This window comes from Pseudorca crassidens, chromosome 11, assembly GCF_039906515.1.
Source record: "Pseudorca crassidens isolate mPseCra1 chromosome 11, mPseCra1.hap1, whole genome shotgun sequence".
Taxonomy (NCBI): domain Eukaryota; kingdom Metazoa; phylum Chordata; class Mammalia; order Artiodactyla; family Delphinidae; genus Pseudorca; species Pseudorca crassidens.
In genome coordinates this window covers 20,871,119-20,883,604 of record NC_090306.1, presented here as the reverse complement: position 1 = coordinate 20,883,604, position 12,486 = coordinate 20,871,119, and the positions used below count along the sequence as shown (strand labels likewise).

Sequence of the window (12,486 nt, the reverse complement as noted above, 5' to 3'; positions counted from 1 at the left end):
GAATCTGAAGGGAGAGAAACATATGGGGATAAATTCCTTTCTCTGGCAATCCCTGGCAACTTTGTCTTTATTGTGTCAGTGGAATCAGATTGCTAAGCTTGAGAAATATGTATCTGGACCAACACTTCCCAAACAGGTCCACCAGGGAACACCACCTTGTAAGATGGGATGCTGGGAAGACAGTTGTACCATGTCAGATAAGGCTCATGGAACACAGTTGTGACTACAGGTTAGGCCAGAAGAAGCTTGTCAGTGGGTCAGATCCATTAAGGGCCACGTGTCGGGAAATCCGTTCATGAGGAAGTCCAAGGGAGAAACAAACATTTTGTCAGAAACAAGTAGGTATGTGTGCTGGAAAGAGTAAATTATGGACTTCTGAGTATAACTTACACATTTTTTTATTGTCTAGTCCCACCTATCTTCCCTTCTCTTTCGCTGCTTCTTTCCCCACTCTGTGTTTCACCCAGACTACTAACAGCTTACTAACCTCAAACGGTGGCTCAGGACCACTCCTCACTTCTCTTACCATGTGACCCTGAAATTGCTTGTTTACCAGTGGAGCCCTCACTATCGTCCTCCAACTTCGCCCCCCCACCCCCTTCTTAAAGCCGGGGGCTCTGTTGTATTTATAGCTCTATCCCCCATGCCTGACACAGGGCCTGGCTCAGACTGGGAACTCAATTAATATTAGTTGAAATAACAATTAAATGAATGAATGATAGTATAAATGCAGTAAACTCATATCATCTACTCATCTGTTATACTTGCCTTGGATCTTCTTCCTTCTAACCTATGACGAGCTGAGAGTTCCATTTTCGTCATTAATTTATAAACATAATAAATATGGTACTGTGCTAGTTCTGGGCTTACAAAAATTAATGACAAAATTAATATTAATATGAGCTCACAGGCCATCTGAGGAAAGAGATGCTAAAAGAGAAAATTAGGTAGATAATGCTAGTTGCCCATCCCATTCCCTTTCTCCACATCTTTCTTAGTAATAGAAACCTGATTTTGTGCCCAGTGAGAAGTTTTCTTTCACAACCTTCCTTGCAGATAGGGGTTACTAAGTGTTGGCCATGTGGATGTGGGCCTTCCAGGAAAACTCATTTGTGTGTCCTCATTTATGAGCAGAGCTGAGTCAAGCACTATTCTTGCCTGAAACACAGATGTAATAGCTGGAGTTACAGCAACAATCTTGTGATATCAAGGCTACCTTGAAGCCTGAAGTCATATACTAAAATTTGTACAAATGGGATCATTTAAAGTTATTCAGCCTATCTTACCAAGCCTGCATTTAGTCACTGTTACTGACAAGTTTGGAAGGAAAAAAACTCATCTCTCCTCTTCTCTTCAGTATATGTGTGAAGAAAGCAACTAAATGTGGTTTTCTTCACCATTCCTAGTGAAAATCTTGTACACGTACTGAAACACTGCAAAGATCTATAAATATTGTGATTTATTTGACCCACATAAAGGGCCTTTTTAGAAACAACCAACAGTTCTCAGATCTGTAGGAATTTTTTATTTAATGATAGTTTCTTGTTAAAAAAATAATAAAATGTTTAGAGACCAAATCATAAATAACTCCTTAAAGGAGCCTCCAATAATTTGATGGAGCAGGAGGGTGATTAAAATTTTATTATGTTAAATAGCAAAGTACAATATAGAAAGAAAATAAAGCATAAACTATAAATGGAAACTGTAACAGTTTATACCAAAAGGAATAAATACAAATATATTCAGAAATAGGATTTAAAATATGATTGACTTCTTATTTAGGCAGAAGTTTTTTGAGAGGATAATCCCACGAAAATGAAAGTCTTGGTTTTTTTTTTTTTTTTTTTGTGGTACGCGGGCCTCTCACTGTTGTGGTCTCTCCCGTTGCGGAGCACAGGCTCCGGACGCGCAGGCTCAGCGGCCATGGCTCACGGGCCCAGCTGCTCCGTGGCATGTGGGATCTTCCCGGACCGGGGCACGAACCCTTGTCCCCTGCATCGGCAGGCGGATTCTCAACCACTGCGCCACCAGGGAAGCACTTGGTTTTTTAATTGTAGGCTAGGAGAATGGATTTGGTCAGCTGAGATTAACTATGGGGGGCCTCCACAAGAGCCTATACTAGGATCCAAATACTGGGGAAAAACAGTGAATGTGGTGCCTGATGTTAAGAAGTTGCATCTTTGTAAACACGTGCAGTAAAATCTGGACTGTCTGGCATTCTTTCCACCTGAATGCCACTCACCAATCTCCCTACACTTCTCCAATGCTATAATTGAGGTTTATAATGATGTCCCCGATATGACTGCTGAATCATAGCAGAAAGATTAAAATATCTTCTGCTTTGCCTTTATGTGTTTAATTATATTTTTATTAATTGCAAACTGGAAATCTGATCTGTTTATAACACTGCTGGATTAACCAGAGCCTCGTTATCAGGGACCCAATCATCCACAGTAACAGAGTTTATCGTTCTTGGAGGGAAAACAACCCAACAACTGATTTAAAATGTGAGATTTATATGACCATAGTAAGAATAATTATTATAAAATAATTTAGAATCATCCAGCCACATTTGAAAGAATTGTAACAAATGTATTGATTAATAATAAATGCTACGCATCTAATTCTTTTAATAAGTATAATAACTCATATTCTGTAGAAAGAGAAAAATTACCTTAGAGTATGAATAAGTAAATCTTCATTTAGGCGTAGGCCCAGGAATATTATAAATTGAGTTGCACTGTATGTCCAAATTTGGCTTAGGGTCCTGTCAAGCTGTTCCTCTTCTCACCCTTGGTTTTCTCAGAGATGTATTGCTCTGGTGACAATGAGGGGCCTCTAATAAACATGAAATGAGCATGTGTCTTAGATCAGGTTCTCTGGAAGCAGAGCCTGAGACAGGGATTCTTGTGCAAGTGACTTATTGAGGGTGTGCCTCAGGAGAAGGGGAACGAGGGAGGTAGCATAGGGTTAGGGGGATAAAAGCAAAGACAAGACAAGGCCTCAGCTGGAGACCAGCTTTAGCATGATCCTGTGGGGAACTCTGGAGCAGGAATTGGACCACAGAGTTGGTTCCTTGGGGCAAAGAGATTGGCCTTTTGCACACCTATTATCAGTCACTCATTGGCTGTAGGTTGGTGGTAACCCCTAATGCAAGGCACCTCCCGTTCCCCCCAAGGGTACAGGTGGTTCTGTGAGAGAGAGGCAGCTGCATTTAGGAACCAACACTCACAGCAGCTAGGGCTGCACATACTGGCCCCAGGAAGGGATCTGAGAAGGGTACCGACAGCACCCATGACACATCATATATGGATAGGTTAGAGCTCCACACCCAGCCCTTAAGGATCCTGTAACAACTGAAGCACACTACTAAAAGTACTGCGGAGACCAAGCACCACGTGCAGCCTTGTCTCTAAAGGAAAGCATGCGCAGAGCACAACTAGGGACGTGCGGAGGCCGTCTCTCCTTCCAGCACAGGCTTGGGAACTCCCTCTCTCCTCACCTACCTTTTGTGCCAAGCAGTGGCAGCTGGTGGTGGCTTCAGTGACTGAGGTGAAGTGCCCAGTAAGGAAGGAACTAAGGATGTTAGGAAAATTTAGGATAGATCCAGACAGGCTGGGACGGGACAAGGGGACCTTTGGGTTAAGGCTTATGTCTGAGGCCACTTGCTAACCTCCCCCTTTGTTCTCTTCCACTGGCCCTAGAAATGTACTTGCTTGCTTATCTTTCCTCTGTCAGCCCCTCAGCTGCCCACTAGGGTTTCTATTTCCCCTGGCCGCTGGAGCTGTGTTTGTCTGTCTTCAAACAGCTTTTCCGCCACTCTTTTTTTTTGTTTTTAATTATAGTTGATTTACAATTTTGTGTTAGTTTTAGGTGTACAGCAAAGTGATTCAGTTTTATATATATATATATTTTTTTCTCAGATTCTTTTTCCCACCACTCTTAATATAACAAACATTCAACTTCAGCTTTGCAACACCTTCTAATAGTTTGACGGCTAAATATGATGGTGGGTGTGGGGAAAGGGAGTAGAGTAAAAATCCTTCCCATGCTATTCCCCTTCCTAAATTTAGCCCCATGAGCCAAGTGTAGCGTGGGTGCCACTGGTGGGTCTTAGGGAAAAACAGAGGCCATGCTGCTGATTCACCTGCATTTCAGGGGAGCACCCAAAGGCTGTCCTGGGAGGTGCTGGGTGACGCTCTGGGGTACAATGTGGGAGCAAAGGGGGCAGAGAGCCCCAGAGGAGATACACGTGTGGGCAGGTGGTACAGGAGCAGGGACAAGGCTGTGCATGGTGTTCCTCTAGCAAACTTGGGCACTTTCCTTCTCTCTCTCCCCTGGTCCTTCAGCCCCAGACCTTCCGCTGAAGACACCAGTTTAGACTAATGGAAGATACATTGACAACTGAGACTAGGTGAGTGTGAGGCAAGAGTGTAAAATACTGGCTATTATAAGCCCTGAAGGAAGGGAGGAAAATCATAATTTTTTTTTTTTTCTAATCTGGGAAAGGAAGAGATGTTCCCTTTACCCTAAGGCTGGGGTAGAAATAAATGACTCCCCAGAACTACTGACATTGAGATAACAAATAGTACCACTTTGGCTGGAATCAGAACATTTTCTAATTCTGTACTCAAATAAGTAAGGGGTCCGGGTGGCCTCAGCAGTACAGCCCACATGGGTGCCGTGTGACACGGTGGAAGGCAGGGTGGGCAGGTTAAGACATTAATGGTGTCATCGTCTTATGACTGACATCTTCCAGGAGAGACCCTTCCCTTCCTGCTGCTGCCCTTCAGCCTATGTGGGGATTTCAGTCTTCCTGACCTGTATGGGAGGTAAGGCAACCCATTTAAGTAAAAGAACTTTCAAAGAACTTCAAGCCTCTTTTCTCAGAAAGATTGGGAAGATACCAAGACAGATTTTGGTTCAAGTCCTGACTCTGCTTCTTACTACTTGAGACCTTAGTTTTCTTATCTGCAAAAAATAAGGGGTAGAAGAGAAGAGGATAATACTAGTAGCACGTAAAGACTTACTGTGATTAACTGGAATAATGTGTGTAAAGCGTTCAGCACAGTGCCTGGTACATAAGTGTTGTTGTTGCCATTATTATTATATTATCATCATCATCTACAGGCCTGTAGGTGAGAATATAAACAAAGCCAATAATTATAATTTTCCCATTCAGTATACTCTGTGCCAAACATTGTTCTGAATACCTCTCATATAATAACTTTTTAAATACAACAACCCTATCAGGTATACTATTACACCCATTTTATAGATTAGGAAACCAAAACGGAGAGAGATTAAGTAATTCACTCAAGAGTCCATCATTAGATAGCGGCAGAGCTGGGATTCAAACCCAGGAAGTCTGACTTCAAAATCTGTACTCTTTACCACTGTAATTAGAGTGAGGCAAGACTCAAAAAGGGCTGAGAGAATGCAGCATAGAACTGGCAAAGGTTCAGGGTGCAAAGATTAGAAGGGAATTGCAAATTGAGGTCTGGGTTAGGCCGGTTCCTTTCACCTGGTGCCCAGAGCGTGCTGAGGGTGAGGGCTGAGGAGTGACGATCAGGCAGCCCCGGCAGCATCACAACTTCCTCGTCATGGACTGCTCACCCAGCAAAATAAGTTAACCTACTATTGGAGAATGATTGATGTTTCCAAGTCAGTTTACAAGCAAATTGGGCACATAACCCACAGGTAAACTATGATGAAGACAACAGTGTGCATTTTCAAGGACATTCCTGGTCTTACGTGTCTTTTACCAGGTAAGGGACCATCCTAGGAAATAGCCCAGTGAGTGCTAGTTCTTCGGCTTAATAAACTTTTTCACCCTGGGTGAGTCCCTTTGCCTTCCTGGACCTTTCTAAGGTGGAAGCGTGGTCTGACAGAGGTCTTTCCTCTTCCACTGTTCCCTGTGTACCTTCCGTGCGTTTATTGCAAGAGGGCCGGACATCCAGGTGGGGCTGCATTGTTCTTTCAGCAAGGGCTTCTAGAATTACCTTATATGTCATATCTGGCTCTAATAATCTGAATATATGCATCATAAATTGAAATAATTGGTGTCACAGAAAGAGAAGAGACATGGCAGAATAGGCTTGCTCCAGCTTCTAATAATGACCCAAACAGTTAAAAAATCCAACTAAAAAATCCAGGAAAAAAAAAAATTGAGTTAGGCTTAATTTGTACCACGAATATAATATTCAGTGAATATAATTCTGTTATTTATTTTTTACCTTATTCTGTGACTTCACTCGTAGCATTCAATTTATATATTGATTTCTAAGCATTGGTTTCTAAAAACGTCATTATCCTGTGAGCAATATGGGCCACTAGAGCTTTATAACAAATAAATGGACGAAGAGTGGATGCCCTATGAAGAATGCCCGTGTTACTTGTTGCCCTCAAAACTGGGACGTCCCCATACTAATAGGGGTCACAACAGCACGTCAAACTGCAGAAAAAACTGCATAATACTTCAGTGATTCTAGACAGAAGTAGATAATCAATTCAGCCCCGGGTAGCTTCAGAGAGTAAGTCAAAAGAAAGAAATCTTTTTATTCTCCTCAGGGCAGAGATGTTTTTTGGTTCTGTGCTTTAATTTTAGCCCCTGCTGTTCCCTAGGGAAGTGTTGGTTAAAACAAAAACCACTGTTTATTAGAACCAAGTGTCAGAAATTAATCAAAGATGAGTAGCATGTCAGTTTCCCTACTCCTGTAATAAAAGAATAATTGTGATTGTACTCTGGGGTCCATGTAGGTAAGGGGTCTAGTTCTGTCTGGCCATTTGACGTAGAAGCAAATAAGGGGATAAAAAGGAGTTATTAAAAACAAGCAAAACGAGCAAGACAAAATGAAATATGGGAGCTAAAATTCCAGTCCTTGGCAGTCAACCCCCAGGCTTGTGTGTTATGCAGAAAAAGGAAACCGTTGGAGACCCCATGGCAGTGTCAGTCAAGGCCGGTGGTTTTAATTTCTGTTTTTCTAATAGGCTGGAGTTGGAAAAGGGAAGAAGTGGTGATTTGGGGGAAGAACTACTTTGCACATAACCAGTAGTTTACTGTGAGCAATCAGGGACATCCTTAGGGTATATTTTAGAGATAGTGAAAACTTCACATGAATGATTAAAATTCAAATTTCTAAAATTGAGAGAAAATAATTCTTAATTATTTATTTATTAATTAGAATTATTTAATAATTCTAGTTTCTTAATGTCGGCAGAAGGTAACGTAGGCAGAAGACAAGATGCATTGGGAGGTTACATGGGTTTAAAGGAGGTCTGACAGGCTGCGTACAGGACTCTAATCCTCCTGGGGCGAGGACAGCATCTTGGAGTGCTCTCCTCTTCTTTCAGACCTACTCTCCAGCAGCCAGTTCAGTAGTCACTGTGCATGTAAGAGTCTTTGTTAGATAAATGAAAAGCAAATTAATGCACTTTTCAGAGCGACCTTCAGAGACCCGAACCTGAGTGAGGACAGCTATCAAAAGGATAGACTCTTTGAGGATGAAATATATTGAAGTCTTCCAATGCTGGTTGTCAGTTTCTAACCCTTCTTCATCCTCCTGGCTACTCTCACCTACCCCAGAGGACAGAGCCCTGTAGATGGCTCCAGGTAAGCTGTGAAGTGAGTGGATTAGCATCTAGGGTGGGGCCGGTGGGGCTGACTTTGGGCAATTTATTTTATCTGTCTGGGCCTCAGTTTCTGCCTGTGTTGGTGACGGTTGTGGTGGTGGTGGTGGTGCTCGTGGGATGAACTGGGAGATCGGGATTGACCTACATACACTAATATGTATAAAGTAGGCACCTAATAAGAACCTGCTGTATAAAAAAATAAATAAAATTAAAAAAAGAAGAATGTTTACCAAATAAAGTGATCTGACCTAGAGTAGGCCCCAGTGCAAGGTAGCCTTTATCCTTACTATTGAAATCAGAAGTTTCAGGTCAGAGGCCTGATCTTTTAGTGAGATGCTTTCCCGAATCTGTCTCATGGTGGGACAGGGAGACAGTGTGAGACCAGAAACCTAGCTTCTGAGGAGCGGGAGGGAGGGCACTGATGCCCTGGTGATGTTTCAGAAATGAGCACCGGTACCAGGTGGGCCAATATGAGACAGAAAAGTTTCTTCATGCACTTATTTGTTTTTGTTTTGGGTCCATTCTGCTGATAAACCTCCTCACTCAGAGGTTATTACTGCAAATGAAAAATACTGGTAAACCAGTATTTTGGCATTAGCGTTCTGAGTGAGAGCTCCAGTGGCAGGGAGGGGCTGAGCCATGGTTGAAGGGTTTCTTTTTGTTGACTGGGAATGCTTGTTCATCACTTTGTAAAGTTGGCTGAGGGTCATCAGGTTATAGTGGAAAACCTTAAGAGTCCCATGGCCGCTTTTCCACAAGTCTTTATTGCTGGAATTTCACTGGCTTCACACCCATCCAAGCAGTCTCTGTCAGAAGGAACCAGAGCAGCTGTGACATGTCTGTTCAGGGCAGTATTGCATAGGCGTGAAGCAGTAGCTCCGTCTTCCCAAAACCCAGTAAAGTCCCCTGTCACGGCAAAGCTGAAGCTGAGAAAACTTGAATTACTGCCTGTCGAGCTGCAAGGGGTCTTAGAGCTCATCTCATCGAATCCCTTCGATTTCCAGTTGAGGAATCAAATCCAGAGATGTCTGAGGACCTGCTCAAGATAACGCAGCTAATTAGGCTCAGAGTTAAGACTCAAGATGGAATACAAACAAACACTTGTATTTATTCAACTTCATTTCGATTCCTTGTCTCATAAACTTGTATCTCTCTGCAAAATACTTAAGACAACAATAAGCTGGGATAAGAGGAATTTGTGAAATTGTGTCAACATGTTTGGGGTTGTCTTCATATTCTCTGAAACCACAAAAGGCATTTGATTAAATAGTTTGCAGCCAATTTGAGAATTCGTATTTATTTTCAAATGGTGCTTTCATTTTCCGAAGTTAAAGAAATCATTTTTTCGTACTCAGGCTTCAGAAAGGCTGGGTGGGCTTTCGATACCCATGGCGATGGTTCCTTATTGCCAGAGCCACTGTTAGACCAAGTACTGCTTGGAAGGCAATTCGAGGTAATTTCAGAGGAGCCCCATGTCATGTCTCTCTGATTATAGTACGTGTGGTTGTCAAGCGAGAGAAACCACATCCCTTGGTGAGCTCCTCAATCAGTGGGCTGTGAGCAGTCAGTCAGCCTCACGGGGAACAGCCTTCCACGGTACTTAAGACACAGGACTTACCCCCAGATCAAGCTGCTCAAAATTGCCATTTTACTCAAGATCAAGCATTTCAGAAGTCATGTTGTACGCAGTAGGGGAACTATTAAGTTGTAATGAAATAGAACAGCTAGAAAGAAGAAAACAAATGTGTACTTCAAAGATGCAAAGGAGTGTCTTCATCAGGGCCCTGTTCAGATGTATCTTTTCTGCCATGAAGATTCTTCTAATTTTCATTTTGATATGTTTTCCTTTTCTTAATTTTAAACCACGAACTCTCCTTGTGCCAATTAACAAAAAAAGAAATAGAAGTCAGTCACTCCCTAAATTCCTCTTAGCTCGCGAACATTCTTTCTCTAGCCATGGTTGCTCGCATGCTGCCTCTTCTAATCTGAGACCCTCACTGCAGTCAGTAATCAAATTCCTGGAGATGGGGTCAGGGAAGACTCAATCCCAAGTTGTCCCCATCCTTCCCCCCTGAGAGATCATGCCTATGTCAGTCTTGATTCCTGTCTTCCACCCTCATCTTTGTCTTTCCCTCTGTTTAGCTCTTTCTTTATACCTTGTAGACTAGAGACATGAGCATGTGAGATTTTTCCTCCCTTCCCTTCTCTTTCTTGGTTACCTTATAGACTTCTCTCATCCTACACCTTGTTCATTATATTCTCCCTCCCATTTTGTTCCAGAAATCTACCTGTAATGCATGGCTGATAAGCATATTCATTTCACTTATGATTAACCTCGAAGGAGGAAAACACATTTTGGTGTGTTTTCAAAACTGAAGAACCACTGCCAGAATACGTCTGAAAGTTCGCTTTGACTTTGCATTAAAGTATTCATTTCCCACTCCCCACGGCCCTCACCTCGTCCTTCTCTAATTAAACATAATTTCCATATTAAAAATATTAAAAAAAATTATTTCTAGCTCACGTTTTGAGTGCTACACTACTGTGTTGCGTTCCACTGCCTTTTCAATGCAGATGTACCACAGGAGGTAAATGAGCCCTTTTGAAGTAATTTTGGAACCTGGCCACTTTTAGAAAATTGTTTCTATGAGAAAATGAATTCCCAGCTTTTAGGACATGATTTATTTTAAGTTGGATATTTCCTCTCTGTGTTTGGTACAAAAAAAATCTTTTTGACGTGGTGACATAAAATCAAAGAGAGCTGACTTGGTTTTTACCTTGTTGAATATTTTCATAATAGAAAAAAATTAACCTGTTCATTTCTTACATTTTATTGTGTTTTGTATAACGTTCTAGAGACCTTGAAATGCATGTTGTTGGTAATTCATAATTTTTCATAACCAAAGATATGCGGAGACTGCAGTTGTACGCCGTTTCTGTTTTTCCCCTCTTCCTGGGCACATGGAGAGACTGTATTTTCCAGTCTGCCTTGTAGCTAGGTGTGGCCATGGGAGTGGGTACTTGCCAATGGAATACGAGTACAAGTGACTCGAGGAACTTCTGCCTCATCTGCTTAAGAGGATCTCCCTGGCCTGAGACTCCCTCTCTTTCCCCCACGTAGCCACCTAGACCAGAGCGACCCTGCAAGCCAGCTGTGGATGGCAGAGTTATTGCCAGCCTGGGTCCCCAGTGACTGGCTGGAGAAGAACTGCCCACCAAGCTGGGACACTTGTCTTGCACTGTTACCTGGGAGACAAACACACTTCACTGTGCTTCGAGCCACTGCATTTTGGGGCGCTTTTTCTTACAGCAGCTTAGCCTACTCTATAAAACTACTACAAAAATTATTTGGTAAAGTATTTTACCAAAATATACTGAATAATCAAAAACTACATAAGCAAAAAGTAATTTTCTTCCAAAAACAAAACTCTAGACATTTTGGTTTTGATTCTGCTAGTGTATTTCTCTATATATTAAGAAATGGATAAGGCTAATTTAATCCTCCATTCAAACATAAAAGTCTGTTTACCAAAGCCAGACATGTTTTCCAAAGAGTTGTTATTTGAAAGGGGTAATATGTTCTGGCCTGCATTATATCTATTAAAGGAAAACAAGTAAAAGAACACCCACCTCAGAAGCACATTTCTTTGATATAGTATCCCATGATAATCCCATTTTAATTAGGGCCAAATTCTGCTTATGATCAAATGTAGTCTCAAGAAACAAAATTCTTCCAGGGTCACTTTATAATACAATAGTGAAAGAAGAATAAAGCAAGGTTAACATCATTGAATTTCAAAAAAAATTATCAATTGGAATGAGGGTAGAATCACACACATATTCATGGTTTATTTTTTATACCACAATTGGTGTCGTATCTAATGGTACTTCTTTGCTGAATATTCTTGTGTATTTGTTGGTTGCTTTGTTTTTCTCACAAAGTAAAGTAACATTTGTAATTTAGGTTTTTCGTAAAGATCTTCCATTGGAATATATATTAACAAGATAATCTAAAATATGAAAGTTAAAATAAATAGTGCCAAATTGGCCCATGGCTAAAAAAACAAACATCTAAGCCCTGAACGAAGTAGGGATGAATTCATTCCTCAAAATCCTAAAACGGGAGAGGTAGGAAAAGGGGTTATGAAAGAATCTACGACCTTAATAACATTAAAAAAACTAAGTGAATATTACAGTATTCTTCGTAGAACTCAGAACTCTGGGTGAATTCTGAGACAAAACATTTAAGAGGATAAAATACGCATTAGCTACAGGAAAATAATCCATTCTCTCTGTACATATTTTTAACTAGTAGCAAATTCATCTCACTTTATTTTTTTAAAAATTTTCTTTTGTTTTGTTTGGCCACGCTGCACAGCTTGCAAGATCTTAGTTCCTGGACCAGGGATCAAACCCACACCCCCTGCAGTCGAAGCGGGGAGTCTTAACCACTGGATCGCCAGGGAAGTCCCACTTTTTTTTTCTTTAAATGCAATACTGGACTTTAACTCTGTCTGCCAGTATCGAGATTATGATACTTGTAATCTAGATCTTCTTTACTCATACGATGATGTCGACTTCAACCTTAAACGGACATCTGTGGCAGTTCGCTCTAGTAAACATTGCTTCCCCTCTTCCACCAGTTCCTGGCTGCCTGACATAACCAGCCGTCAGACTGACGAGAGAACGTGCTTATAGCGTTCTGTAAGGGGGATAGAATGCAATATGGATATAATGCAGTATGGGATAGAATGCAATATGGATCATAGGTCTGAAAAGAATCAAGGTTCTTAGGTTTTCTACTTCTCGGTGTCTGTGTTTAAAAATATAAACCCACAGGGCTTCCCTGGTGGC

The 12,486-nt window shown here is 41.5% G+C and overlaps 1 protein-coding gene across 5 annotated transcripts in view; it reads left to right on the top strand.

Moving 5' to 3' along the window:
* The window catches only part of LMNTD1 (lamin tail domain containing 1), a 440,677-nt gene that overhangs the window by 1,862 nt on the left and 426,329 nt on the right, over window positions 1-12,486 (top strand). For all 5 annotated transcript variants that reach the window (XM_067695956.1, XM_067695955.1, XM_067695954.1 and 2 more), the window contains exon 2: window positions 7,442-7,612. The gene's annotated coding sequence lies outside the window, so the exon portion shown is untranslated. The remainder of the gene's footprint in view (window positions 1-7,441; window positions 7,613-12,486) is intronic.